Source organism: Pelophylax lessonae (assembly GCF_965119305.1).
Source record: "Pelophylax lessonae genome assembly, chromosome: 9".
Lineage (NCBI taxonomy): Eukaryota > Metazoa > Chordata > Amphibia > Anura > Ranidae > Pelophylax > Pelophylax lessonae.
The window spans coordinates 259,091,297-259,118,698 of record NC_138776.1 but is presented as its reverse complement, the minus strand read 5'-3'; the positions used below and the strand labels follow the sequence as shown (position 1 = coordinate 259,118,698).

The following is a 27,402-nucleotide window of genomic DNA, read 5'->3' as shown; positions in this document are numbered from 1 at the left end:
GTCCACCCAGAGCCTCTGGTTTATAGACCGGATACATCCTAAATATAGAACCATTTATCCAACTGTCCATCCAGAGCCTCTGGTTTATAGTACAGATGCCTTCTAAATATAGAACCATTTATTCATCTTTCATCTTAGTGGAGGATTGTTGCTTCCCTTTGTCCCCTCCCCATAACCCGATTGGCTTCTGTCGTCTGGTCCTGAGCACCAATCACAGCACAGATGCCCCCAGACCTATTTTGGTGGAGTTGGCTGTCAGGGTGACATCAATGTGCACAGTACATGCAGTGTCCAGTGACACCAATAGGACGGGGCTCACAATATAGACATTCCCGGTCACTGTGCATACTGAACAATGTCATTGTCTACATATCCTCCATCATACATGGTCAGTACTATTTAACAAAACACATTCTCTCCAATCCAGTATTTACTAGGTAATACTTCTCCATAAAGCCCAACTGCATCAATTTTTTTTTTAAATTTTGCTGTAGGGGAGGAAATTAAGAACCTTATTGATTGCTAATTTTCCCTAGGTCAGCTGCATAGGAAGTCTTCCCAACTGGGACATATAAGGTGTCAGGATGTCACTGTCTATTTCTCCATGGAGGAGTGGGAGTATTTAGAAGGACACAAGGATTTCTACAAGGACGTCCTGATGGAGAATCAGCCGCCCCTCACATCACCGGGTAAGAGGAGACTTTATTGTAAAGGAGAGAGCAGTACGGAGGGTCCACCTAGATCCCCCATCATCTGATAAACACATAGAAACAATGTATTCAGTCAGTGTGTGTGTTTCCTACAGATGGATCCAGTAATGGGAACCCACCAGAGAGATGGCCCCGTCCTCTGTATTCCCGGGATTCCACACAGGAAGATCACACCATCCCTCTCCATCATCAGGTAGTTGGAACTGTCCATGTTGATCCAAAAATGTATTCTAAGCTATGAGATGACATTTTTCGATGTAATCTCTTGTTCCATTTTATGTTTCAATGTTTTTTATTAGATTTTTTGTAAGAAAAAGATATAACCGCGCACAAGGAGCCAACATGGCTCAATCATTGTCTTTGAGGGCATTAAATATCACATAATACACAAAATACAATGGTGCCAATTCAGAAAATTACAATATCAAAAATGAGAAACCAATAAATCAGTAACAGGAACGGTAAGCTCAGGTTGGGCATCCAGCTAATGGAGCAAAAAACATAGAGTCATAGAGACAGTGCCCCCTCCATAGCATGCTGAAGGGCTGGAGGTCTGGGCCCGACCCCCCCCCCCCGGCGCCCCTACGGGAACATACTGCGCCCCTGGGAGAGGACGGCCCCCCAACCCCCATACCAGGCCCTCTACCAGTGGGGGGCGTAGCCTGTCATCCGTGCACTGTCAGATAGTACCAGAGAAAAAGTAAGAAAAGAAGGAATAGGGGGAAAAGGGAAAGACAGGGAAGAAAGGAGACAACAGCAGAGGAGGGTGGCAGGAGTGGGAAGATGGGAAAGAGGAAAGAAACATCAGCAGTCAGTGGAAAAATAGAGGGTCGACACCCAGGTCCCGCTCACTCCCTAAGGGGGAGATTTCCCCAACATCTCGTCCAAGGCTACCCATGCTCCCAACCGCCCCTATGAGGGGCTCGCCAGGTACCTTATCCAGGGGTCCCATGTTTTGTCAAACATACGCATCCTGTCATTCAACAACGCCACCATCCGTTCGTTTGTCATGATCCAGGTCAATTTGGCTTTTAAAAGCTCGAAAGGCACTACTGGGGTTCGCCATGAACGGGCTATTGCTATTTTGGCGGCCGTGAACACGAAGACGATAAGGCGCTTGGCGGGTTTAGTAGCCCCCTCCACCGGTTTACCCAAAAGGGCATTTTGGGGATCCTTTATCAAGTTGACTTGGGTCAAGGAGTAAACAAAATTATAGACCCGGATCCAAAACCGTCGGACTTTTGGACAAGTCCACCACGTGTGGAGCACCGTGCCCGCCTGTCCGCATCCCCGAAAACAGTTGGGGGATGCGGTGCTCACCGCCGCCGCCAGCCTGACCGGAACCATGTACCAACGCAAAAATACCTTGAAGTTTGCTTCTATCAAGGAAGTGTTGAGTATGGATCTAGAGTTAAACTGCGCTAAAGTGTTCCATTCCGCCCGGTCCAGAGATTCTCCCAGATCCTCCTCCCAGCGTAGCATATACGTTAATTTACTATCGTCTCCATGGAGTATATTATAAATTGTTGATATATAGTTTTTTTGTTTGTCAAGTGTGCGGCAAAGGTACTCCATAGGTGTGGAGGTAGAGATGTCGCTCTTACGCCTGAGGGAGGCCACGAAATGGGAGATCTGGGCGTAGCGAAAGTACTCCCCCTCAGGGAGGGAATACTTCTCCTGCAATTGGGACTTGGTAAGTAGTCCCCGGTGGTCGCATAAATCTGCCAACCTGAGAAGCCCCTTATTCGTCCACCATTCAAATGTCACAGGGGTTAGGCCCGGCGGGAACAAAGGGTTGCCCAGCAGGGGTGCTAGCGGAGCATGGAGGGACTTAAAGGAGTGTCTGCCCGACAGCCTATCCCAAATCCCCAGGGAAAGGGAGAGGGCAGGACAGAGCACTCCCGGCCTGTCCCTGGCCCTTAACCACAACGCGTGGTGGACCGGAACCCCCAGGTGGGTCGCCTCCATGTGCATCCAGATCGGGAGAGGGTCCCGGGAGTGGAAGCGTACCAGATGGGCCAGTTGGGCTGCGTAGTAATATTTTCCCAGCTCCGGGACCCCCAATCCCCCCCTGAGTTTAGGGGTAAAAAGAGTCTGTCTGTTGACTCTGGGCCTCTTGTCCCCCCAAATAAACCTAATAACCGTCCCCTGAAAATCTTTAAGATCAGTCATATTAAGCATTATGGGTAGTGTGCGAAACAGGTACAATAATCTAGGCAATATGTTCATTTTTACCGAATTCAACCTACCGAACCACGACGGGGGGCTAACAGACCAAGCAGCAAGATCTTCCCGTAGTTTTTTGTATAGAGGCGGGTAGTTACATGTATAAAGTGTAGTTATCGAAGCCGTGAGATGGATCCCAAGATATGGCAGTGACCTTTCCTGCCATGCGAACGGAAAGTTGTCTCTGAGGGCAGACAGGGTAGTGTTGTCCAGTGTTAGGTTCAGGGCCAGAGACTTAGAGGGGTTAATTTGAAGACCAGAGATGGACGCAAATACTTCCATGTCCTTAAGCAAATTGGGTGGGGCCGAGAGATACATCAGGATGTCGTCCGCAAACAGGGCGCACTTATGCTCCACCCCCCCACATTGTATGCCCTTGATGTCTGGGTTAGAGCGCAATTTAATGGCTAATGGTTCCAGGGCTAAAATAAATAAGAGCGGGGATAGGGGACACCCCTGTCTGGTACCCCTCCTAATCTTGTTCCATTTTATAAACGCAGGAAGTTCACAAATTGACAAATCATGATCAGCTATAGGAGACGGAGCATGTAGACCTAAAATAAATTTTAGGATATGAGATGACAGTTTTATGTAACCTCTTGTTCATTTTTTTACATGTATTCTATCATAATCGGGGTTTAGGGTGAAGAATTGAAAGATATCAAAGTTGAGAAAGAAGAAGAGACATTGGTGAGTGGAGATGAGCAGAATATGGGGGAGGGCGGCCCTGTGTGTTTCCAGGATTCCACACAGGAAGAGTCACATATATACTGTACATACCAGGATCAGGTAGATGAGATTGAGCACAAAAAAACATTCTTCTGTATAATTGCTTTTTATTGAGAGTTGCTTTTTTCAAATGTTAACAATTTTATCAATATTATACTTTCATTATCTTTGGGTTTTAGTTTGAAGTAATGAACAACATCAAAGCTGAGATTAAAGAGGAAGAAGAAGAGACATTGGTGAGTGGAGATCAGCAGTCTATGGAGGAGGGGGAGATGATTATGAAAAGTGAACAGACGGAATCTTCTCTACATATGGACAAAAGTAAGTAATAAACAGAGATGTATAGTAACTAAGTAGAACAACTTCACTACTGTACTTAAGTACGGAAAGGCGGTATCTGTACTTTCCTAGAGTAGAATTTTTTTCTCCTACTTCCACTTTTACTTCACTACATTTTTTCGATGATTTCAATACTTCTACTCCGATATTTTTTTTTTGTGCTGCATAGTTACTCATTACTATTATAAAAATGACCACTGCCAGAACAGTAGATGGCAGGTTTCATGAAGCTCAAATCATGTGTATTATCAGCGCATACGAAAATAAATGCTACTGTATGCATAAATAAAAGCTGCATTTGAAATAATAAAAAACAATATGATGTTCAAACTTTTGACTTCTTTCTTTAATAACTACATAACACAGTACTTGTACTTTTACTTTCAGTACTTGAGTAGCATTTTTTTTTTTCAAAACTACTGGTACTTTTACTTTCAGTACTTGAGTAGCAAAATTTAAAAAAAAAACTACTTGCAATACTTAAGTACAAAAAATGTTGAATACTTTAGTACTTCTACTCAAATCACTTTTTGATTGAGCACTTCCACTTCTACTCAAGTCACTTTTTGTTAGAGCACTTGTACTTTTACTCAAGTATGGGTTTCGAGTACTTTATACAACTCTGGTAATAAACACTAAAAATGAGGAGGAGATATTGTACACTGTATGAAACGTCCATTTCCATTTCTCAATATAACGTCATGTTCCCAACATCCCATCAAATGAGGAGATACTGTACACCATATGAAAGGTCCATTCCTCAATATAACGTCATGTTCCCATCAAATGAGTTGGATATACTGTACAGCATGTGAAAGTTCCATCTTGGTCTTCAGTAAATCCAGTGTGTGTTTCCAAGAAATGAGGTGGAGTAAGGTCCAGCCCTGTTCATAATGTAACAATGACATTAAAGCAATTCCCAACAAATGAGGAGGAGATACTGTACACCATATGAAAGGTCCATCTCCATTCCTCAATATAACTTCATGTTCCCAACAAATGAGGAAGAGATACTGTACACCATATGAAAGGTCCATCTCCATTCCTCAATATAACGTCATGTTCCCAACAAATGAGGAGGAGATACTGTACACCATATGAAAGGTCCATCCCCATTCCTCAATATAACGTCATGTTCTCAACAAATGAGGAGGAGATACTGTACACCATATGAAAGGTCCATCTCCATTCCCCAATATAACGTCATGTTCCCAACAAATGAGGAGGAGATACTGTACACCATATGAAAGGTCCATCTCCATTCCTCAATATAACGTCATGTTCCCAACAAATGAGGAGGAGATACTGTACACCATATGAAAGGTCCATCTCCATTCCTCAATATAACGTCATGTTTCCAACAAATGAGTTGGAGATACTTTACAGCATGTGAAAGTTCCATCTTGGTCTTCAGTAAATCCAGTAAAACCTCAATATAACGTCATGTTCCCAACAAATGAGGAGGAGATGCTGTACACCATATGAAAGGTCCATCTCCATTCCTCAATATAATGTCATGTTCCCAACAAATGAGGAGGAGATGCTGTACACCATATGAAAGGTCCATCTCCATTCCATAATATAACGTCATGTTCCCAACATGTATCTTATCATTTATCTTGTTTGTATTCCTATTTTAAGGTATGATTGCTCCCAATTCCATACCGGAGCTCTGAGATACTGTAGAGTGTTAGACCAACATATTTTATATGAATTCTGAATTAAAGACATGAAGACTTCTAATAACATTTAAACATTGATTTCCAACAGGTGGACACAATGTCTTGAATAACGGATCTTCAGAATGTAAAGCGGAAGAAAATTCCACCACACAACGTTCTCCAGGAGTAAATCCCAATACACAAATAATCCATCATAGACCTCATCACTTGGAGAGACCAATGGATCCCTCTAATCCTGAGGAATCTTCTGATAATCCGCATACTATTTTTGTTGAATCTCACAGTATGGATGCATTAACAGATCCATCTAATCTCAAGGAATCCTCTTTAAACCATGAAGGATCTCGCACAGGAGAGCATTCCTTGTCATCTACAGTGTCTGGGAAATCTTTGAAAGAAACTGGAGAGCCTCCTATACAACAGAAAAGTTCTATGACTTACTCATGTCCAGAGTGTGGGAAATGTTTCCATCAGAAAAGCAGCTTTCTCAGTCACCAGAGAGTTCACATAGGTGAGCGTCCTTTCTCCTGCTCTGACTGCAGTAAATGCTTTAGTGACAAAGGAAACCTTCTTAAACACCAGAGAATTCACACCGGTGAGCGTCCCTTTTCATGTTCAGAGTGCGGGAAATGTTTTAGTCAGAAGGTAGAACTCGTTAAACACCAGAGAATTCACACCGGTGAGCGTCCTTTCTCATGTTCAGAGTGTGGTAAAGGTTTTAGCCAGAAGGGAGACCTTGTTAAACACCAGAGAACCCACACGGGTGAACATCCTTATTCATGTTCAGAGTGCGGTAAAACTTTCATTCAAAAAGGAGACCTTGTTATTCACCAGAGAAGACACACAGGTGAGCGTCCTTATTCATGTTCAGAGTGCGGGAAATCTTTCACTCGGAAAAGACAACTTGTTATCCACCAGAGAATTCACAAGAGTGAGCGCCCTTTCTCGTGTCCAGAGTGCAGGAAATCTTTCCATCAGAAAGGAAACCTTCGTAATCACCAGAGGTGTCACACAGGAGAGCGTCCTTTCTCGTGTTCAGAGTGCGGGAAATCTTTCCATGAAAAAGGAAACCTTCTTAAACACCAGAGAATTCACACGGGTGAACGTCCTTATTCATGTTCAGAGTGCGAGAAAACTTTTATTCAGAAAGGAGACCTTGTTTGTCACCAGAGAAGTCACACGGGTGAGCGTCCTTATTCGTGTTCAGAGTGCGGGAAAACTTTCACTCAGAAAAGACAACTTGTTATCCACCAGAGAATTCACAAGAGTGAGCGTCCTTTCTCATGTCCCGAGTGCGGGAAATCTTTCAGTCAGAAAGGAAACCTTCGTAATCACCAGAGGAGTCACACAGGAGAGCGTCCTTTCTCGTGTTCAGAGTGCGGGAAATGTTTCCTTGAAAAAGGACACCTTCGTAAACACCAGAGAATTCACACGGCTAAACATCCATATTCATGTTCAGAGTGAGGGAAATCTTTCGTGCAGAAAGAAAAACCTAATAATCACCAGAGAATTCACACTGGTGAACGTCCTTATTCATGTTCAGAGTGTGGGAAAGGTTTCACTCAGAAAGAACACCTTCTTAAACACCAAAGAATTCATACGGGTGAGCGACCTTACGCATGTTCAGACTCAGAGTGCAGGAAATGTTTTATTCAGAAGGAAAGACTTACTTAACACCTGAGAATACACACTGGTGAGCATCCCTATTCCTGTCCAGAGCGCGGGAAATGTTTCAAAGAAAAAGGAAACCTTATACACCAGAAAATTCACACGGGTGAACGTCCTTACTCATGCTCCGAGTGTGGGAAAGCTTTACCTCAGAGAGAAAAACTTCATATACACCAGAGAATTCACACAGGAGAGCGCCCTTTTCCATGTTCAGTATGCGGGAAAAGGTTCATCCAGAAGGATAAACTTCTTAGACAACAGAGAATTCACACGGGTGAGCGGCCTTATTCATGTTCAGGGTGCGGGAAAAGCTTCACCCAGAAAGGTGCCCTTGATCGACACCAGAAAATTCACGTAGACTAACAACTTTTTTTACGCTCAGACGGACAAATAGGGATTGGGGCAAGAATTACCACCCGAAAATGTGTGTCCTACCTTGTATTCAGGATCTCTTCTTGTACACCAGAATATTCACAAACGTTACTAATCTTTTTTATGGCCAAATTGGTGTATTTGGGAGCCTTGCCGAAGTATAATGGTGTTCTTCAGGTGTGATGTATTGGCCTGCAGGAAATATAGTAATATGGTCCACTAAACATACAGTTCTGACTCTGTCCCGCACTCACACAGACCACACCATACAACTAAACTGTGCTAATATGTGGACAACTACGGGAACCCAATGGGCCAAACTTTTTATTGGACTCTGCGCATATTTTTTGTTTTACTGAAGGAATTTGCTTCTCATTGGACCAACTAAAGTATAATTATTCTTACTTAAGCTATGCCAGATTTATTTTTAGGTCATATTACTGTGTGTTAGTCTCGTATTTTGATTTTCTAAAATAAAAAATAAATCTCTACACTTTACAATATTCTGTTCTGGGGTCCCTTTTTACAAATGACTACAATATTAGATGATTGGAGGGTGCTCAGTTCATAGAGAGTCATCCATTGGTATGGTGATTGGAGTGTGCTCAGTTCATAGAGAGTCATCCATTGGTGTGGTGATTGGAATGTGCTCAGTTCATAGAGAGTCATCCATTGGTGTGGTGATTGGAAGTGCTCAGTTCTTAGAGAGTCATCCATTGGTGTGGTGATTGGAATGTGCTCAGTTCATAGAGAGTCATCCATTGGTGTGGTGATTGGAAGTGCTCAGTTCTTAGAGAGTCATCCATTGGTGTGGTGATTGGAGTGTGTTTAGTTCATAGAGAGTTATTCATTGGTGCAGTGATTGGAATGTGCTCAGTTCATAGAGAGTCATCCATTGGTGCGATGATCGGAGTGTGCTCAGTTCATAGAGAGTCATCCATTGGTGTGGTGATTGGAAGTGCTCAGTTCTTAGAGAGTCATCCATTGGTGTGGTGATTGGAGTGTGTTTAGTTCATAGAGAGTCATCCATTGGTGTGGTGATTGGAAGTGCTCAGTTCTTAGAGAGTCATCCATTGGTGTGGTGATTGGAATGTGCTCAGTTCATAAAGAGTTATTCATTGGTGTTTAATTAGTGAGATGGAGAGTCTAGAACAGGGAGCCTCAAACTACGGCCCTTCAGCTGTTGCAGAACTACACATCCCACGGCATTGTAAAACTCTGACATTCACAGACATGACTAGGCATGATGGGAATCGTAGTTCCTGAACAACCAAGGAGCCATAGTTTGAAGACCCCTGGTCTAGAAGGTCCAGTTCGACACGTGTGTCAGATAATATATTTTATGAATACATGAAACCACTGCAAATGCCAAACAGAATATTCCCATTGCTGTCATCTTGGTTCTCCTCTTCATGGTCACAGCGATAAATTCCATAGTTTCACAGTCATTATCTTCATTAGTGATACAGAACTCATCCCCTTCAGTTGCTTGGAGAGTACGTCTATCGTGGCTTCGGTGTATCCCCTTATATTAGTGGTAAGTAGAGAAGGGCCCCCATACATTGGTAGTAAGTGGAGATTAGCCCTTTTTACATTGTTGGTGGGTGAAGCAGTGCCTCCTTACATTGGTGGCAAGTGGGAAATTGTCCCTTTTTTAGTAGTAAGAATGTCCCTTACTTTGGCGGTCAGTGGGCAGAATGTCCCTTACATTGGTGGTCAGTGGGAAGAAGGTCCCGTACATTGGTGGTCAGTGGGCAGAATGTCCCTTACATTGGTGGTCAGTGGGAAGAATGTCCCGTACATTGGTGGTCAGTGGAAGGAATGTCCCTTACATTGGTGGTCAGTGGGCAGAATGTCCCTTACATTGGTGATCAGTGGGCAGAATATCCCTTACATTGGTGGTCAGTGGGAAGAAGGTCCCGTACATTGGTGGTCAGTGGAAGGAATGTCCCTTACATTGGTGGTCAGTGGGCAGAATGTCCCTTACATTGGTGGTCAGTGGGAAGAAGGTCCCGTACATTGGTGGTCAGTGGGCAGAATGTCCCTTACATTGGTGGTCAGTGGGAAGAATGTCCCGTACATTGGTGGTCAGTGGAAGGAATGTCTCTTACATTGGTGGTCAGTGGGCAGAATGTCCCTTACATTGGTGGTCAGTGGGCAGAATATCCCTTACATTGGTGGTCAGTGGGAAGAAGGTCCCGTACATTGGTGGTCAGTGGAAGGAATGTCCCTTACATTGGTGGTCAGTGGGCAGAATGTCCCTTACATTGGTGGTCAGTGGGCAGAATATCCCTTACATTGGTGGTCAGTGGGAAGAAGGTCCCATACATTGGTGGTCAGTGGAAGGAATGTCCCTTACATTGGTGGTCAGTGGGCAGAATGTCCCTTACATTGGTGGTCAGTGGGCAGAATGTCCCTTACATTATTGATCAGTGGAAGAATGTTCATTACATTGCTGATCAGTGGAAGAATGTCCCTTACATTGGTGGTCAGTGGGAAGAAGGTCCCGTACATTGGGGGTCAGTGGGAAGACGGTCCCGTACATTGGTGATCAGTGAAAGAATGTTCCTTACATTGGTGGTCAGTGGGAAGAAGGAGGAGGACACACCCAAAGAGCTCTCTGTGAGAACCAGCCCTTTTCAAGCCTGGGCCTTGCTTGCTAGCTTGGCCCAGGAACAATGCCTGATCCTGGGGGAGGCCCTGGGAGGGATCCCCCTGATGACACGGGGCCTAGTGAGGAGGAGGTGGAGGACCTGTCTGTGGGTCCAGGCCCTGGTGAGAATGCGGATGTCTTCAGCCAGAAGATTATCAATCGTTTTAGGGCGATTGGGAGAGCGGAAGAAAAACTTAAAGTTTTGAAGGCTGAACACAAATCCTTCAAAACCAAGTATTTCCAGGCCTGGAGTAAAAATCGCACAGCCATGAAGCCTGAGTTACAGGAATTGGAAGAAAGGGTAAAGGAACAAACTTTATTATTGGAAAGGCTGAAAGACAGAAGTGGAGCATTTAAAGAAAAATTTGACAATGAGAGGCGATTTACCAGCCAAGCATCAGCAAGTTCTGTGGATCAGCAGGCTCAGTTAATGGATGACCAGGCTCCATCTGCCTCTGCACCTCTCCCCCCATGCCAGAACTGGGAATCACCAGCGGCAACCAGCCAGGGGGTTGAGAGTGGACATGGATCCCTGACATTCATCCAGCAGATGGAGTCACCCCTAAAAGCAGACAGGTTTGTATTTTCTGATGATCCATCAGAAATCCCTGAGGATGGGCAGAGGAGATACAGGCCAGCAAAGCCAGTAATGGTGGAGAAATCCCAGTACACCATGCTGCCATCCAACATGTCTGCCCCATCTGCTGTAGTGGATGGTGTCCCAGGTGAGAAAGAGCTCTGCATACAGCTACCTATTGGAGTTACCGCTGTGGAGAAACCGAGTGCAGACATGCAAGCCCCGGACCATCAGACGAATGTGGATGGACCTGCATTAAACACCCCAGGCATGGATTTTGCTGGTCTGGCTGAGACCAGTAGTCCCACGGCAAGCAAAATGGCTGCCAGCTCCAAAGAGCCTGCTTCATGTTCACCTGAGCCTCCCAGTCTTCCAGTGCTGATTGCTGATGGGGGAGGGGATCAACATAGTTCTGGAAGTGGAATGGAAGTAGCAATGGAAATATCCTGCAATGCTTTACCTGCTGCTGGGTTAAAACAGAATGCTATTTCCACAGCTGAAAACCCTGTCCTAGTGGAAGAGAAGATGACAGCTGGAGTTCTTACCAGTGCAGCAGCAGCTATGGATTCTGCTGTGAAGACAACAGCAATAATAAATATCCCAGCAAGTATAAAAAATGACAATGTTAAAGCAATGAATGTGGTGGGTGGTGGTGAAGGGGTTAGTAATGCTGGGAAAAATAAAAATGACATTTCTCCTCCTGCTCAGCAGAGGAAAGATTCGATTGCACAGATCAATCCCGAATCTGTGCAATCGTTATCTGCTAAGTGTGTGTCAGATAATTTAAAAAAAACTGATGGATTTTCTGCTGGGAGGAATGTTGGAAGCTATGCTTCAGCTTTGGGGAGTCACACCAGGGTGGGTGGTGGGAATTCTGTTATTAGTCAAAATTCAGGGAGGTTTGGTGGGTATAGGAGGAGGAATGTGGTACAGTTGAGGTGGGTGGGGGATGAAACTCCGCCAGTAAGGGGGAGGGTGGCTGAGTTGATTTTGGAAATGGGGTTTAAAGCTTGTGATATTTTTGCTTTAATTTGCCCGGTGGGGAGTTATGAATTTGATTTGTCGTTTGTAAAACCTGAGAGTTTGGATCTCTTCTGGGAGAGATTTAGGAGGTGCAAGGGCCTTCAGCAGTGGAGTGGTTTGGTGCCAAAAGTGATTTCAAGGCAGCCTCTGATAAAATCAGTGACCATTTTGGTGCGTAACGAATCCATACCAGAGGCTGATTTATTAGTATGGCTACGCCGATATGGCGAGGTCCTCACTCCACTGCGGAAGGTCCTTGATGAGCATGGGATATGGACAGGGGCCTGGACAGTGTCGCTAAAATTGGGGGTGCTGGGCGATGTAGTTCAGCACCTTCCCTGCTCAGCCTTTCTGGGTAGGGATAGGCTGACCATTTTCTACCAAGGTCAGCCTAAGGTGTGCAATAAATGTGGTGATAAAGGCCACTTTGCATCGTCCTGCACCCACAAGAAGTGCTCACTGTGCCAGGATTTAGGCCATTTGGCCAGAGAATGCACCCAGATTCGGTGCAATTTGTGCCAGCAGCTGGGTCATCCATATAGCCAGTGCCCAGAGGCACTGCATAACTTGCCAGGATTGGAGACTGAGCTGCAGAGGCTTGATAAAGAAGATGAAGCAGCTGAAGTTAGAGAGGAAATTGTTGTTGCCCCTCCTGTGTCTGTTGTGTCAGATTCTGTTTCCCCTAGTGATGTGGTCCCTGAGTCTGTGTCTGTTGTGTCAGATTCTGTTTCCCCTAGTGATGTGGTCCCTGAGTCTGTCCCTCCTGTTGTTCCTACATCTACTGTGCGTAGATCCTCCAGACTAGCGGAAGCTGCTGGGGGGGCGGGTATAGTGGATCTTCCCCCTCGGCCTACTCCACCTCTAGTCCCTGTCTCTCGACACCGCAAACGCGGCCAAGAGGGTGCAGGGGTGCTGGATGGTGGTGGGGTCGATGGGGTTGAGGGAGGGGTGTCCATGTCCCATGTCTCACCCTCTGTTGTGGAGGATTCGGATGATGAGGGGTGGGAGAGGACAAAGAGGAAGAAAAAGAAGAAGAGGAAGACCAGTAAAGCGGTCACTTCTTCCTTACAGTTAGAGCCAGGAGGGGTTCCTCTTGGCAACACATTTTCGGTTTTATCAGGGGAGGAGTTAGTATCCGATTTATCTACTTTATCATCTATGGATGAGGGGGAGTCACATAGTGTAAAGAGAGCTGTTTCGGGTGATGAGAGTGTGGTGGAGGTTAAGAAACGACTACCCCAATCATCCTGATGGCAGTGCCCGCTCTGATAAAGGTGGCGACCATTAATGTCGCCAGCGTGAAATCTGCAAGAGCTTGTGATATTGCCTTATTTTTGCTCAGTGAGTTTGATGCTGAGATTTTATTTTTGCAAGAGACCTGGCTCAATACTTTGGCCGATGTCCATCTAGCAAAAAGGGAGTGGAGATGCGGTCCCTCCTTTTGGTCTCTTGCGGCTGAGCCTTGCAGCGGAGTTGCGGTTCTTTTTAAAACCGATATGGTAACGTGCCGGCGGATAATTGAGGTAGAAATGGGGAGATGCATGGTCTTAGACGTCTCTGTTAGGGGGCAGGACCTGCGCCTGATCAATATCTATGGACCGCAGTCAAAATGGGACAGGAAATGCCTCTTCACAAAGATCAAGCCCTTCCTTTTTACATCCCAGCAGGTTGTCTTTGGAGGTGACTTTAACACCATAATTAGGCCTGAAGACAGGAGGGTCTCCATAGACAGGCTGGGTTATGATAGCGTTTTTCTTAGAGATATGGTTAGACAAGCAGGCCTGGTAGATGTGCACATTAAGCACTGCCCTGGCAGCACGGGATTCACATTTCAGAGAGGGAATAGTCAGAGTAGGATAGATAGGTTTTTTTTAAAGGAGAACTCTGCTTTCTCGGCTCCTGAGTTGAGGGCGGTGGAGTTCTCTGACCACTGTATGCTGTCTGTGACTCTGAATGCCTCGGACTCTCCACCCAGGGGAAGGGGTACCTGGAAACTGAATTCGGCTCTCCTGGAAGATGTAGAGGTAAGACAATCCTTTGAGGATTTTTTTCAGGCACAGGTTTCTATTCTGGACTTTTGCAGCAGTAAGTCAGAGTGGTGGGAGCTTGTGAAACAAAGGGCGATTGGACTTTTCAAGGCCATAAGTAAGAAGAAGCAGCTTGGTATGTATATTGCCTACCAGCATTTGCGGAGGAAGCTTGATCGTCTTGTCTCGTATGGAGGAGATCCAGGGGAGATCTCGGAGGTAAAACTTCTTCTTAGGAAGTGTCAATACGACCGGCATGCCTCCTTGGTTCTGGAGAGAGATTATGGGAAATATCACTCGCCTGATCCTTACCAGAACTGTAAGCAAGGCATAGCAGTTAAGACGGTCATAGGTCTGAGGGATAGTACGGGTTCCCTGGTGAAGTCCAGATCAGGGATCCTGGAGATCTTCAGGTCATATTACGCAGACCTTCTGGGAAGAAAGGACCTTAGTCGGGACAGGATGGAAAGCTTTCTGGATTCTACTCCAGGATTGGGAAATGATATATTGCCTTTGATGGATTTGACAGAACCAATTTCAGCGGATGAGGTAGTTCGTGCTATAGAGAAGCTGGCTACCAAAAAGTCGCCTGGGCCAGATGGGTTGACAGCTGAATTTTACAAGTGTTTTAAGTCCATTCTGGCTCCCTTTTTAACGGAGGTTTATAACAGCTGTTTAGATGAGGGTTCTCTCCCTCCCTCCATGAGGCAATCCGCTGTGATTCTTCTGTCAAAAGGTAAAGACCCCTCAATAATTGAGAACTGGCGCCCCATCAGTCTTCTCAATGTTGATAGAAAGATCTTGGCGAAGATTCTTTTTTGGCGCTTGTCATCAGTAGCAGGCGATTTGTTGTCCAATCATCAGCACTGCTCGGTCCAGGGCAGAAGTACCTTTTCAGCAATTTTAGCTGTCCGGGAGGCTTTGGAGCGATGCAGGGCTGCTGGATGGAGAAAGTACTTGCTGGCATTGGATCAGGCGAAGGCTTTTGATCGAGTCAATCATGAGTACCTGTATTTGCTACTTGGTAGATACGGCCTGCAGGGGAGGTTTATTGATTGGCTGAAAACATTATATAAAGGGGCTGAGAGCTTCCCACTTGTTAATGGTTGGGTTGGACGGCCTTTTGAGGTTGGCTCTGGGGTGCGCCAGGGGTGTCCTTTGAGCCCCCTGCTATATGTATTCGCAATCGATCCCTTCATAAGAAGGTTAGAGAGTGGATCATTGTGTGGGGTGCCTTTGGGCATTGCTGGTGTGCCGCCTTTGAAGGTCGTGGCCTATGCCGATGATGTGTCTGTTATTATCTCTGGGATGGAGGAGGCGCAGGAGGTGGTCTCTGTGATAGAGCAGTACACTGAGGCTTCTGGCTCTAAAATCAATCATGAAAAGAGTGAAGTTTTCTGGATGGGTGAGGAGGGTGAAAGCTTCGAACTTCCGGATGCCTTCCCAGAGCCCCAGCAGGAAATTAAAGTGTTGGGCATCAAATTTGGTCCTGGTGACTATGGTCATCGAAATTGGGAAAGCAGGTTGTTGAATGCCAATGCCAAGGTGGCAAGCTGGAAGAAATGGAAACTTTCCTTGAGGGAAAGGGTTGACTTGATTAAAACTTACCTGATCCCAATCTTTTTATATGTCAGCTTTGTCTGTATCTTGCCGGAATCTCTCTATGCAAGGGTGTACAGCTGCTTTTTCCAACTGTTATGGGGAAATAGACTGAACCTGATCAAACGCAATGTAACTTACCTGTCCAGGCGGGAGGGTGGTCTAGGAATGGTCAACCCTATAGTTTTCTTTTCTCTGCTTTTTTTAAAGTATAATCTTGGTAATATGTTAGCAGAGACCCCGCCGGGATGGGTGGGTATTTTTCAATCTTGGTTTAGGCCTTTTCTGCGATGCTGGGAAGATGGCGGGCCAGTGAAAAGTCTGAGAGTCCGACATGGCAAGCTTCCGGCTTATGTTGCACCGTGTCTGAAAATACTTAGGCAGTGGCAGGTGACAGTGGGGGATATCAAGTCCCTCCCCAGAAAGCTTCTGGAGAAGAGGATTTTGGGCTCTGCTTTCAGTGTGTCGCTGACCTTAAGGGATTGCCCAGGCCCCGTAATGAGGGAGGGGTTGCGTTTAATTAACTTAGGAAGAATCCCTTTGAAGTTTAGGGATCAAGCCTGGCTCGCTTTCCATGGAAGGCTCTATGTGAGAGGGAACCTGAAGCATCGCCCTGTGGATGATCGGGATTGTCCTAGAGTGGAGTGTGTTGGTAAAGTGGAGTCTATGGACCACTTTTTGCTCCAGTGTCCCTTTAACATAGAGGTGTATAAAAGGGTGGGGAGGGCTCTAGGCATCCCCTTTCTCTATCGCATGAGTTATGCGGAGTGGGTGTACGGGGCATTCCCGACTCTCTGGGATTTTGATTTGGATACACTTTTTCTAGTTAGTATAGTTGTCCGTTACTTCACGTGGAATGCACGGTGCCAGATTACCCTGCGGAAGAAAGTCCTCCCTGTCGAGGTGGTGGTGTACGATATTCTGGGTGAGGTTGGGAAGATTCGGGGTCTTGAGAAGGGCAGGGAGCCTCGAGCGGTCTGGATGAGGGCGTGGAGGAATATCAGACCTGCTTTTGGTGAACTGTCCTTCTCTGGGTGAAAAGCTTTTTTCCTATGCTATTTCTTTCACGCCCTTAGCTTTTGTTAGTTAATATCTTCATTTTTGAAGAAGGGCTGCATGCATAATGGGAGTGGTTTTTGTTTCTTGACCTCGCAGGTTTGATGTCTGGTGTGGTGGTGTGAGTCTTATTAAGATTATTTTTCCCGGTAATGATGTGTTTCATGATGTGAGTTTTGTTTTTGCTGTAAAGCCATTCTTTATTTGAGAGCAGAACTTGCTATGTATTTTTTTTTCCCTTTTCATGTAAATATGTATATATTTATTTATGTATATTGATTTTATGATTATTGATTGCAAGACTTTTAATAAACAAAAATTGGGAAGAAGGGTCCTTACTTTGGTGGTCAATTTGAAGAATTCCCCCTTACATTCATGATTAGGATGAAGAATCTCACTCATATTGCTTGCCAGAGCCAAACTCTGCCCAGAGTCCATAATTCTTGCTAAAATCAGCTACATTTAAAGCATGTAGTTGCATTATTGTATAAGAAAATAGCAACCAGTTACTGTAAATACCGAACATGCCTATGTTACAAGGGGTAGAGGGTGACTGACACACCTCACATCTCCTAAGAAGAATATACAGTATATAAGAGCCATATCATATTTGGTGTCTATCGAATTGTGATTTGCCAGCAGTAGCTCTCCTCACCACCGTATCTATGAAGGGTCATTTATGAGAGCCAGTGACTCTGATACCAGATTGGATTTCATCTGCATGGACCAAAGACCAGTTTAATTACCTTTTACTATGAAGCAATGCTAAGGGTCATTTATAAAGAGCCAATGATTAATGTTCAGAGTGCAGGAAATCTTTCGTTCAGAAAGGAGAACTTAATAATCACCAGAGAATTCACACCGGTGAACGTTCTTATTTATGTTCTGAGTTTTGGGAAGTGTTTCGTTCAGATCGAACACCTTTAGTCAGCTGGTCTGCAACCCAGGCGAGTGCAAGTTAGAACGTGTCAGAAGATGCTCGAGGGTAAATGGTTGTGTGACTCACCACCATAGTGCTACACCGTGGGCACTCCAGGAATTAAATTGTCACATCTCTTAGCAGCCGCTCGGTTGTTATAAGAAGAAGCGGGAAGGGACACCCCCCCACGCCGCCCTCCGCGGCTCGCCCTGGTCTCCCGTCCCACCAGAAAGCCCGAGCAACCAGCCTGCACGTCCGCCGACTGGCCGAAGACCCGAACACCGCCGTATTCAGCTTTGATCGGGTCTCAGATGTAGAAACCCGAAAACTATGTCATGACATCACTTCCGGGTACTCCAGCCTTTAACCACTTCTGAACCGGAAGGATTTGCCCTCTTAATGACCAGGCCATTTTTTTGCACGGTCGTGCGACGCTGTACCCAAATAAAATTGATGTCTTTTTCTCCACAAACAGAGCTTTCTTTTGGTGGTATTTGATCACCGGTGCAATTTTTATTTTTTGCGCTATAAACAAAAAAAGAGCGACCATTCCGAAAAAAAAAAAAAAAACAATATTTTTCAAATTCTGCTATAGAACATTGCCCAAAAAAATGTAAATATCTAAATTTTTTAACATTTTAGGCCAATTTGTATTCTGCTACATATATTTGGTAAAAAAAAATCCCAATAAGCGTATTTTGATTGGTTTGCACAAAAGTTATCGCGTCTACAAACTAGGGGAAAGATTTATGTAATTTTTATTTATTTTTTTTTACTAGTAATGGCGGCGATCTGTGGGACTGCGACATTGCGGGGGACAGATCGGACCCCTAACTGACATTTTTGACACTTTTGGGGGTACCAGTGACATTACTACAGTGATCAGTGCTAAAAATATGCACCGTTACCGTACTAATGACACTGGCAGGGAAGGAGTTAACATAATGGGTGATCAAAGGATTATGATGTGAGCCTAGGGTAGTGTTTACTTACTGTGGGGGGGGCGTGGCTTGTAAAATGACCATAGAGACCTGTGATCCTATATAGAAGGATCACAGGAGCTCTGATCATTCCAGAGAGAACGGTCGCTGTGTTTACATCAGCTGACTGCCCTTCTCTCTCAGTGAGGAGCGATCGCGGATGGCCGGCGGCAAAGGGAGCTCCGTGCATCGGAGTCCCCGCGCGACCGACGTATACCTACGTCGGTTCACGCAGGAGGGGCTGCCTGCCGCAGTATAACTGCAGCGGACGGTCCTTAAGTGGTTAAGGCGCCAGATTTTAAAAAAAAAATGACAGCATTCAAAACAGCCAAACTTGGCATTTTGAATGCTTTTAAGTGCAGAGGAGGAGTTTGGGGTCTTTTAGACCCCAGATCTCTCCATAAAGAGGACCTGTCACTGCCTCTTAGGCTCCATTCACATAAAGGCGTTTCGGATGGCAGGCAGAATTGACGCAACTGTGCATGCAATCCCGAACCATTGCAAGTCGCGGGACGCCCCGTGCGATTCCCGTGGCTTGCGATGGCACCTTAAATGTGGCGCGATTTTGCCACGATCGGTCGCCCGACGAATCGCTGTAAAACCGTGCAAGCAGAATCGCAGGACGCCTGTCGTCCAAAAGAAGTACAAGAACTTCTTTTGGGTGACAGCCGTCCCACGATTCTGACTGCGATTCTTTGGGCGACAATCGCGGCATTTGGGGGTGCCATTGCAAGTCACAGGAATCGCACGAGCGTCCCGCGACTTGCAATGGTTCGGGATTGCGTGCAGCGTTGCGTCAATTCTGCCTGCCATCAGAAACGCCTTTATGTGAATGGAGCCTTACTGTCACACGGGATGTTTCTTGTGACAGTCATAAGTGGTCAAAAATTGTTTTTTAAAAAAATAAATAAATAAATAAGAAAACATTTTTTTTAAAGCACCCCGACCCTCCGTGCTCACGCGCAGAAGGGAACGCATACGTAAGTTGCTCCCTATGTAAACGGTGTTCAAACTAGGGATAGACCGATTATCGGCAAGGCCGATATGCACTTTCCTTGATATATCGGTATCGGCCCTGGAACTGGCCGATATTGCCGATATTTTTGTGACGTCGTTCTGCCTTTTTAGGCCGCCTCCCTCGCCTTGGACAGCCTCGTCTGGAGTCAAGACTAGTCTCACGGGAGTGTATCACAGCCATACACCCACCCACAGCAGCCCGGTGCCAGCCAGCCACCCACATCCACAGGCCCTGTACCAGCGAGCCAGCCAGCCACCCACAGGCCCTGTACCAGGCACTGTACCAGACAGCCATAGGCCCTGTACCAGCCAGCCACAGGCCCTGTACCAGCCAGCCACAGGCCCTGTACCAGCCAGCCAAAGGCACTGTACCAGCCAGCCAACCACATCCACAGGCCCTGTACCAGCGAGCCAGCCAGCCACCCACAGGCCCTGTACCAGCCAGCCACAGGCCCTGTACCAGCCAGCCACAGGCACTGTACCAGACAGCCACAGGCCCTGTACCAGCCAGCCACAGGCCCTGTACCAGCCAGCCACAGGCCCTGTACCAGCCAGCCACAGGCACTGTACCAGCCAGCCAACCATATCCACAGGCCCTGTACCAGCCAGCCACAGGCCCTGTACCAGCCAGCCACAGGCACTGTACCAGACAGCCACAGGCCCTGTACCAGCCACCCACAGGCCCTGTACCAGCCAGCCACAGGCCCTGTACCAGCCAGCCAAAGGCACTGTACCAGCCAGCCAACCACATCCACAGGCCCTGTACCAGCGAGCCAGCCAGCCACCCACAGGCCCTGTACCAGCCAGCCACAGGCCCTGTACCAGCCAGCCACAGGCACTGTACCAGAGAGCCACAGGCCCTGTACCAGCCAGCCAACCATATCCACAGGCCCTGTACCAGCCAGCCACAGGCACTGTACCAGCCAGCCAACCATATCCACAGGCCCTGTACCAGCCAGCCACAGGCCCTGTACCAGCCAGCCACAGGCACTGTACCAGACAGCCACAGGCCCTGTACCAGCCAGCCACAGGCCCTGTACCAGCCACCCACAGGCCCTGTACCAGCCAGCCACAGGCCCTGTACCAGCCAGCCAAAGGCACTGTACCAGCCAGCCAACCACATCCACAGGCCCTGTACCAGCGAGCCAGCCAGCCACCCACAGGCCCTGTACCAGCCAGCCACAGGCCCTGTACCAGCCAGCCACAGGCCCTGTACCAGCCAGCCACAGGCACTGTACCAGAGAGCCACAGGCCCTGTACCAGCCAGCCACAGGCCCTGTACCAGCCAGCCACAGGCACTGTACCAGCCAGCCAACCATATCCACAGGCCCTGTACCAGCCAGCCACAGGCACTGTACCAGACAGCCACAGGCCCTGTACCAGCCAGCCACAGGCCCTGTACCAGCCAGCCACAGGCACTGTACCAGCCAGCCAACCATATCCACAGGCCCTGTACCAGCGAGCAGCCAGCCACCCACAGGCCCTGTACCAGCCAGCCACAGGCACTGTACCAGCCACCCACCCACCACAGGGTGCCAGCAAGCCAGCCATTAAGCATTAAACAAAAATTAACATGCTCAGTACCAGATTTGTGTCAAAAATTGTCTTTATTTTTCAAAACTTTAAATGTAGAAAATATCGGCCCATATCCACCGATACCGATACATTGTGACCAAAATATCGGAATCGGCCCTGAAAAAAACCATATCGGTCTATCCGTAGTTCAAACCACACATGTGAGGTATCGACATGATCGTTGGAATGAGAGCAATAATTCCAGCCCTAGACCTCCTCTGTAACTCTAAACTGGTAACCATTAAAAAAATTTAAAGCGTCGCCTATGGAGATTTTTAGGTACCGAAGTTTGTTGCCATTCCAGGAGTGTGCCCGTTTTTAAAGCGTGACATGTTGGGTATCTATTTACTCGGTGTAACCTCATCTTTCACATTATACAAAATAAATTGGGCTAAATTTACTGTTTCGTTTTTTTTATTCATGAAAGTGTATTTCTTCCAAAAAAAAAAAAATAGTATTTGAAAGACCGATGCGCAAATATAGCGTGACATAAAATATTGCAACGATCCCCATTTTATTCTCTAGGGCAGGGGTGTCAAACTCAATTTTATCGCGGGCCACATCAGCATTATGGTTGCCCTCAAAGAGCCGGTTATATCTGTATGATTAGATGTCCAGAGCATCCCACACCCCCTTTACATGAGATGTCAGGAGCCCCCCCCCACCATCAGAAGTCAAGAGTCACCCAGCCTTCCTTACATCACATTGCACCCCCTTACCTTGTGCTGCTGCCAGGAAGAAGATGCGGGTGGATCTGGGAAGAAGAAAGTGCAGGGTCTGGAGGAGTACCAGAGGAGGGCTGGAGTCAGCTTCCAGAGTCTGCTGGATGCTGAGACCAGAGGAGGCAGAGACAAAGTGGTGTTGTGGCTGCACAGAGAGGTGCAGGATCTGTAGGAGGAGTTCTGTCCTCCTCTCTGCTGCGGACTGCTGAGAAGGAGGGGGGGAGGCAGAGGAGTGCAGGATCTGGCAAAGGAGTTTTGTCCTCTCCGCGCCGACTACTGAGCATATGCAAAAGGGGTGACGCAGCTGTAGGAGAGGTGCGAGGGCCACTTGAAACGGCCTGGGGGGCCGCATTCGGCCCGCGGGCCTTGTGTTTGACACCTGTGCTCTAGGATCTCTGCTAAAAAAAATATATATAATGTTTGGGGGGTTCTAAGTAATTTTCAAGCAAAAAATACAGATTTTTAACTTGTAAGCAACAAATGTCAGAAAACACTTTTTTTTTTTAAACTTAAAAATAAAAATAAAAATGCCCTGTGTTGCGTGTGTGAATGGGTCCAAGAAGAAGAAGGCCCTCTTCTATTTTTTTTCTTCTTTACCACAACTTCCCCACTGAAGGAAGAGTAGAGAGAGAAGCTGCAAGGGGAGACACAATCTGTGAGAGAGGGATGGATTGGGAGTGTCTGGGGATCCAGGACTGATAGCCGATCACCCAATACCAGGAAGTAGAGGAGGAGGGGCGGCCACCAGAGCTGTGAGGAGCTGAGAGAAACTGTGAGGGAAGAAGGAACACTGCAGGTGGGCTTAAATCAACAGATATATTATATTACATCATTACATTATACATTACATTACATTATATTACATTATATTACATTATTACATTATATTATATTATTACATTATATTATTACATTATATTACATTACATTATATTATATTATATTATATTACATTACATTATATTATATTACATCATTACATTATACATTACATCATATTACATTATATTATATTACATTATATTATATTATTACATTATATTATATTATATTATATATTACTTGTATATTATATTATTTTACATTATATTACATTACATTATACTATTACATTATACTATTACATTATATTATTACATTATATTATATTACATTACATTATTACATTACATTATACTATTACATTATATTATTACATTATATTATATTACATTACATTATTATATTACATTATATTACTTGTATATTATATTATTTTACATTATATTACATTATATTATTACATTACAATATTACATTACATTACATTATATTATTACATTATATTACATTACATTATATTACATTACATTATTACATTACATTATATATTACATTACATTATATTATATTATTATATTATATTATAATATATTACATTATTACATTACATTATATTACATATTATATTACATTATACTATATTACATTATATATTACTTGTATATTATATTATTTTACATTATATATTACATTATATTACATTATACTATTACATATTATATTACATTATTATATTATATATTACATTATAGTACAGTACATTATATTACATATATTACATTACAGTACATTACATTATACTGCATATTATATTACATTACATTATACTATTACATTATATTATTACATTATATTATATTACATTACATTATTATATTACATTATATTACTTGTATATTATATTATTTTACATTATATTACATTATATTATTACATTACAATATTACATTACATTACATTATATTATTACATTATATTACATTACATTATACTATTACATTATATTACATTATTACATTATATATTACATTACATTATTACATTACATTATATATTACATTACATTATATTATATTATTATATTATAATATATTACATTACATTATATTACATATTATATTACATTATACTATATTACATTATATATTACTTGTATATTATATTATTTTACATTATATATTACATTATATTACATTATACTATTACATATTATATTACATTATTATATTATATATTACATTATAGTACAGTACATTATATTACATATATTACATTACAGTACATTACATTATACTACATATTATATTACATTACATTATACTATTACATTATATTATTACATTATATTATATTACATTACATTATTATATTACATTATATTACTTGTATATTATATTATTTTACATTATATTACATTATATTATTACATTACAATATTACATTACATTACATTATATTATTACATTATATTACATTACATTATACTATTACATTATTACATTATATATTACATTACATTATTACATTACATTATATATTACATTACATTATATTATATTATTATATTATATTATAATATATTACATTACATTATATTACATATTATATTACATTATACTATATTACATTATATATTACTTGTATATTATATTATTTTACATTATATATTACATTATATTACATTATACTATTACATATTATATTACATTATTACATTACATTATATTACATTATATTATAATATATTACATTACATTATATTACATTACATTATTATATTATATATTACATTATAGTACAGTACATTACATTATATTACATATATTACATTACAGTACATTACATTATACTACATATTATATTACATTACATTATATATTTTAAAATGTCATGCCTAAGCCTTTTTCTGACATTTGTTGTTTACAAGATAAAATCATTTTTTTTTTTTGAAAAAGAAGAAGAAGAAATACACTTTCATGAATTAACCACTCCCGGACCGGGCCTTTTTCTGACACTTGTTGTTTACAAGTTAAAATCATTTTTTGCTAGAAAATTACTTAGAAACCCCCAAACGTTTTATATATACTGTGTATATATATATATATTTATATATATTAGCAGAAACCCTACAGAATAAAATGGGTATCGTTGCAATATTTTATGTCACACAGGATTTGTGCATCGATCTTTCAAATGCAATTTCTTTTGGAAGAAATACAAGTTCACGAATAAAAAAAATAACGAAACAGTAAAGTTAGCCCAATTTTTTTGTATAATGTGAAAGATAATATTACGCCGAGTAAATAGATACCTAACATGTCACGCTTCAAAATTGCGCACACTCGTGGAATGGTGACAAACTTCGGTACTTAAAAATCTCCATAGGCGACGTTTTAAAAAATGTTAACGGTTACTAGTTTAGAGTTACAGAGGAGGTCTAGGGATAGAATTATTGCTCTCGCTCTAACGATCGCAGCGATACCTCACATGTGTGGTTTGAACACATAACGTTTGAACGTTTACATATGCAGTAGTGACTTACGTATGCGTTCGCTTCTGCGTGCGAGCTCGGAGGGATGGGGCGCTTTACATTTTTTTTTATTTATTTTATTTTTTTCAATTTTTACACTGTCCCTTTTAAAAAAAAAAATTTTAATCACTTATTGCTGTGACAGTAATAGGCAGTGACAGGTTCTCTTTGTGGAGGGATCAGGGGTCTAAAAGACCGCAAACCCCTCCACTGCGCTTAAAAGCATTGAAAACGCCATGTTTGGCTGTTTCGAATGCTGTCATTTTTTTTTTTTTAAATCTGGCGCCTTAAAGGCTCCAGTACCCGGAAGTGATGTCATGACATCGTTTTTGGGTTTCTACATCTGAGACCCGATCAAAGCTGAATCCGGCTGTGTTCGGGTCTTCGGCCAGTCGGCAGACGTGGTGACTCATTGCTTGGGTCTTCCGTAAGGACGGGAGACCCGGGCGAGCCGTGGAAGGCGGCGGAAAACGTCCCCTCCTGCTCCTTGTAATAACCAATAAGTGGGTGCTCAGCCGCATTAGTGGTTATTACAAGAAAGCCGACCGTCTGCTCTAAACAACGGTACTTGGATGATGCCTGCAACTAGAGGTACAACCCCCTGAATCTGAGGCCGCATATTTGCCTTTGGTCGACGTGAAGGAGTTAATGGTGAAAGAATTGTAGAATTTTACCTGTTTATGCCACGCTCACGTAAGAGATGTGACAATTTAATGCCCACGGTGTAGCACTATGGTGGCGAGTCACACAACCATTTACCCTCAAGCATCTTCTGACACGTTCTAACTTGCACTTGCGTGGTTCCAGCTGAGTACACTGATTAAAAAATTAGACGAAAAATACCACTTTCCTAGAAATTGTCCGATAATCTGATCATTAGTAAACAGCATCCAAGAGAGCCGATCACGCCATGTCATGCCAAGTTATCCAAAGGGACAAGGACCAAAATGTTTCTCGTACGATAACAGAATGAATGATTTTGGTGTAATTAGTATGGTATTTGTACAACAAAAATCAAGACCACACATGCTCCGAATTGAAAGAATACAACACATTACATCACTTCCGAAGTTGTATTCTGTCGTATGAGAATTTTCGTAACTTTAGTAACCTATTGGTTTTCATTATGAGACTAGCATGCGAAAAAAAAAAACGGGCAATGATTTGTCCGATATTCTTATCGTTTGTAGGAGGTATCGGTCTTTATCGAGTAGTAGAAGAAAAAACAAGTGTGCGTTGCGCCGTTGGCGTAAAATGAGTGATAGGAATCTGGAGAGGCGGATTAACATCAAATTGGGGGAAAATTGGCAAAAGCGCGTTAGAATTTAAGCTCTGTTACATCCTGGCTTATGGTGAATATTCCATGAGGAAATCAAGTGTTTTTGAATGTGTGAGATCTCACATCAAAGGTAGCGCTTTAAGTACAACGCCACTTGCTGTTTCTGCTTTACCCCCCCTGGCGGTATTCCCGAGTGTGGCTCGGGGTTAATATTCAGTACCAAAAGCGGTAACCCCGAGCCACACTCAGGATTATCCCAGAATCACCCTCACCTTCCCAGAGTTGGAGATTTCCTCCCGCATAAAACACTACGAAATCTCCAGGCTCCAGGTCCCCAACTGGACTTTAGAAAACAATGAGGAAACTTAAAAACCAGTTTCCTCTGCGTTAGAGCAAACCCCCTGGGGCCCCTCAACTTGTCCGGTTGAGAATTCTGGGTCACAACCTCCTAGACCCTGGCAGGGCAATGCTCTGCCACAAATGGTATAGGCGGATTAAGGAGGGGCGGGAAGATGTTCATGATAACCTAAGAATTGGGCAGCCAAAAACACAAAGGACGGATGCAAATGTGGAAAATTAAAAGGTTACGGGAATCTGTTTGAAGGAAGAGACCGGAACTCTGTCCTGACAAGTAGATGACAATGCTCCTGCACATGATGCGTTAAGTTTTCGCAAGTTCCTGGCCCAGAAATCCATTCCCGAAACTTGACCAACCACCTTATTCCCCTGGCTTACCACCCTACGACTTTTCTCTGTTTTGAAAATTATTCAGTCCCGATAAAGTGAACTGTGTGTTGGGATTATGATGTTCTTCATTCTCTGTGCTATTGTATAAATTCTATATTATACAGTAGATCTTCATGAAGTATCATATATCTATATACCAAGAAGGAATCG

At 43.7% G+C, this 27,402-nt stretch overlaps 1 protein-coding gene and 1 pseudogene across 2 annotated transcripts in view; one reads left to right on the top strand and one right to left on the bottom strand.

The window, feature by feature from the left end:
* Nucleotides 1-27,402, bottom strand: part of LOC309564412 (uncharacterized protein) — a 1,531,146-nt gene that overhangs the window by 1,181,315 nt on the left and 322,429 nt on the right.
* LOC309563440 lies at nucleotides 585-7,778 on the top strand (annotated as a pseudogene). Its single transcript, XR_014226223.1, has 4 exons — nucleotides 585-682; nucleotides 3,579-3,725; nucleotides 3,845-3,986; nucleotides 5,775-7,778. The product of XR_014226223.1 is annotated as an uncharacterized misc_RNA (transcript).